The sequence below is a fragment of the Nomascus leucogenys genome, chromosome 11 (genome assembly GCF_006542625.1).
Source record: "Nomascus leucogenys isolate Asia chromosome 11, Asia_NLE_v1, whole genome shotgun sequence".
In the NCBI taxonomy this organism is placed as follows: domain Eukaryota; kingdom Metazoa; phylum Chordata; class Mammalia; order Primates; family Hylobatidae; genus Nomascus; species Nomascus leucogenys.
The window spans coordinates 105674043-105678052 of record NC_044391.1 but is presented as its reverse complement, the minus strand read 5'-3'; the positions used below and the strand labels follow the sequence as shown (position 1 = coordinate 105678052).

At 47.0% G+C, this 4010-nt stretch overlaps 1 pseudogene across 1 annotated transcript; it reads left to right on the top strand.

Annotated features, from left to right (window-relative positions):
• Positions 1 to 1628: 1628 nt before the first annotated feature.
• LOC100584546 lies at positions 1629 to 2945 on the top strand (annotated as a pseudogene). Its single transcript, XR_004032356.1, has one exon. The product of XR_004032356.1 is annotated as a glyceraldehyde-3-phosphate dehydrogenase pseudogene (transcript).
• Positions 2946 to 4010: the final 1065 nt, after the last annotated feature.

The following is a 4010-nucleotide window of genomic DNA, read 5'->3' as shown; positions in this document are numbered from 1 at the left end:
TGGCCAGGTGCGGTGGCTCACGCCTGTAATCCCTGCACTTTGGGACGCTGAGGCGGGCAGATCACCTGAGGTCAGGAGTTCGAGACCAGCCTGACCAACATAGCAAAACCCCGTCTCTACTAAAATAAAAATTAGCCAGGCATAGTGGTGCATGCCTGTAATCCCAGCTACTTGGGAGGCTGAGGCAGGAGAATCGCTTGAACATGGGTGGCAGAAGTTGCAGTGAGTTAATGGGTGCAGCAGACCAACATGGCCCATGTATACATATGTAATAAACCTGCACGTTGTGCACATGTACCCTAGAACTTAAAGTATAATTAAAAAAAAAAAGAAGAAGTTGCAGTGAGCCAGGATCACTCCATTGCACTCTAGCCTGGGTGACAGAGTGAGACTCTGTCTCAAAAAAAAAAAAAAAAAAGTCCACCAAGGTTGAGCCTTGATCTATTAGAGGACGAGCTTCAGGATAAAATCAAAATCATTCCCTTCTTTTTCCCATAAAGGCTTTCATTTGAGCCTCTTGTCTTGCTAAATGGGTTAAGGAAAGTTAAGAAAGTCTCTCAAGGTGCCTCTGTCCCAGGCAGTACCTGCCCTTCTTTCCCTGGGCAACGAGCTTCATGGCTCAGCCTTGGGGAGGAGAAGCTGAAAGAGTGTGATTTACAGGAAACATAAAAATATGTGGATTTAATATTGTTCCTCTTGCATATTTTATCTCAGTTTGGCACTTGTATTTTTACTTTGTTTATGATGTCTTTCAAGGACAAGCCTTTTTAATATTTATGGTGTCAAATCTGTCAGCTTTTCCCTAATGGCTTCTGGGTCTGGTGCCCCGCATAGGAAATCTTTCTCCACCCTAAGACCGAGCATAACTTTTAATGGCTGCAAAGCATGCCATTGTGCAAATATGCAAATAAGCCCTAATTTATTTACAGATGAATATTTAGTGTGTTTCTACTGTTTAAGTCATAATAAATAATGCAGTAAACATCTTTGTAAATACATTTTATCTTCTGCAATGCACATAGTTTCTTTAAGGATAGATTCTTAGGGAATCCATGGGCCTTTTTCACCATTTTAAAAGCCTTTACAACAATGAAAGAATTGCCTCTTACAAAGCTGCACAGGTCAACTAAAATGTCAATTTCCTTTTGCATAGAATTGCACCTGCTCAGTGTGGTTATATTTGCATTTCAGGTTGACTAAAAGCTTTGGTAGTTACAAATGACTTTGATTAACAAAAATATGAAAAATTATAAGTTAAATAATGTCACTTGTCTGATAGACTAAAACTTTTCAAAGACAGAGGGGAACTTAATAAAAGTGTTTTCTTTCTTTCTTTCTTTCTTTTTTTCCAGACAGGGTCTTGCTCTGTCACCCAGGCTGGAGTGCGGTGGTGTGATCATAGCTCACTGCAGTCTTCACCTCCCAGGCTCAAGCGATCCTCCTGCCTCAGCCTTCTGAATAGCTGGGACTACAGGCACTTGCCACCATGCCTGGCTAATTTTGTATTTTTTGTAGAGACACGGTTTTGCCACTTTTCCCAGGCTGGTCTCGAGCTCCTGGGCTCAAGCGATCTACCCACCTCAGCCTCCCAAAGTGCTGGGATTACAGGCATGAGCCACTACACCTGGCCAAAAGTGTTTTATAGGCTCTCTGCTCCTCCTGTTCGACAGTCAGCCGCATATTCTTTTGCATCGTCAGCCGAGCCACATCCCTGAGACACTATGGGGAAGGTGAAGGTCGGAGTCAACGCATTTGGTCGTATTGGGCACCTGGTCACCAGGGCTGCTTTTAACTTTGGTAAAGTGGATATTGTTGCCATCAATGACCCCTTCATTGACCTCAACTACCTGGTTTACATATTCCAATATGATTCTATCCATGGCAAATTCCGTGGCACCGTCAAGGCTGAGAACAGGAAGCTTGTCATCAATGGAAATCCCATCACCATCTTCCAGGAGCGAGATCCCTCCAAAATCAAGTGGGGCGATGCTGGCGCTGAGTACGTCGTGGAGTACACTGGAGTCTTTACCACCATGGAGAAGGCTGGGGCTCATTTGCAGGGGGGAGCCAAAAGGGTCATCATCTCTGCCCCCTCTGCTGACGCCCCCATGTTCGTCATGGGTGTGAACCATGAGAAGTATGACAACAGCCTCAAGATCGTCAGCAGTGCCTCCTGCACCACCAAATGCTTAGCACCCCTGGCCAAGGTCATCCATGACAACTCTGGTATCGTGGAAGGACTCATGACCACAGTCCATGCCATCACTGCCACCCAGAAGACTGTGGATGGCCCCTCCGGGAAACTGTGGCATGATGGCTGCGGGGCTCTCCAGAACATCATCCCTGCCTCTACTGGCACTGCCAAGGCCGTGGGCAAGGTCATCCCTGAGCTGAACGGGAAGCTCACTGGTATGGCCTTCCGTCTCCCCACTGCCAACGTGTCAGTGGTGGACCTGACCTGCCGTCTAGAAAAACCTGCCAAATATGATGACATCAAAAAGGTGGTGAAGCAGGCATTGGAGGGCCCCCTCAAGGGCATCCTGGGCTACACTGAGCACCAGGTGGTCTCCTCCGATTTCAACAGCAACACCCACTCCTCCACCTTCGACGCTGGGGCTGGCATTGCCCTCAACGACCACTTTGTCAAGCTCATTTCCTGGTATGACAACAAATTTGGCTACAGCAAGAGGGTGGTGGACCTCATAGCCCACATGGCCTCCGAGGAGTAAGACCCATGGACCCCCAGCCCCAGCAAGAGCACAAGAGGAAGAGAGAGACCCTCACTGCTGGGAAGTCCCTGCCACACTCCGTCCCCCACCACACTGAATCTCTCTTCCTCACAGTTTCCATGTAGACCCCTTGAAGAGGAGAGGGGCCTAGGGAGCCCCACTTTGTCATGTACCATTAATAAAGTACCCTGTGCTCAGCCAAAAAAAAAAAAAAAAGTGTTTTGTATTGTATAGAGATGTCCACAGAAGAAAGAGACCATTTCAGGGATAACCAGTTAATTCCCAGGAATCAGGTTCTAGATTTCTTATTCACATTATCAGCCCTTCATTTAAACAAATACAGTCATGATCACCATCATCACATCCCCACCACCATCCTCACCATCACCCACCCATGCGCCTGGCCTGGCTTCACTCATAGAGAACCCATCTCTCCCCTCACTGGAGCTTGAGCTGTACAAGAGAGATTCCACCACCCCAAGCTCACACATGAGAAAACAGAGTTTCAGCGATGTGGAACTGGAAGAGTGGGCTTCTGAATTTGAAGCTAGTGTTTTATTGATAATAAGAAAGTTAAGTTTCTAAGTTAAGAAATTAGGTGCTAGAGGCTGGGCGCAGTGGTTCACGCCTGTAATCCCAGCACTTTGGGAGGCCGAGGCAGGCGGATCACCTGAGGTCAGGAGTTTGAGACCAGCCTGGCCAACATAGCAAAACCCCATCTCTACTAAAAATACAAAAATTACCCGTGCGTGGTGGCAGGTGCCTGTAATCCCAGCTACTTGGGAGGCTGAGGCAGGAGAATTGCTTGAACCCAGGAGGCAGTAGTTGCAGTGAGCAGAGATCACACTACTGCACTCCAGCCTGGGTGACAGAGTGAGACTCCATCTAAAAAAAAAAAAAAAAAAGAAAGTATAAATGACAAGAGGACATATATAAATGTAAGGGGTTATTCATTCTGTGGAGCGGTAAGTTCCCTAAGGCCCTGCATGCCCATATAATACAAACAATACAAGTAATAGTCACTAAGAAAATGCTGCTTTAATGCTGCAGTTTAAAGAGTTTGCCATCACCAAATTCACCTCAGTGGGACCTTGTCCTGCATGCCCATGTACACCCAGCTGAGCACACATTTATTGATGGTCTGTGCTGAGCTGTGGCAGGGTCAAAGGTGAGCCCAGATGCCGAGCCACGCTGGCTGAAAGCCTCTCCCCATGCCATGTGTAACTGATGCTCTGGGAGCATAGGGCACAGGAGGAACAATTTATTACAATCGAGGGAAAT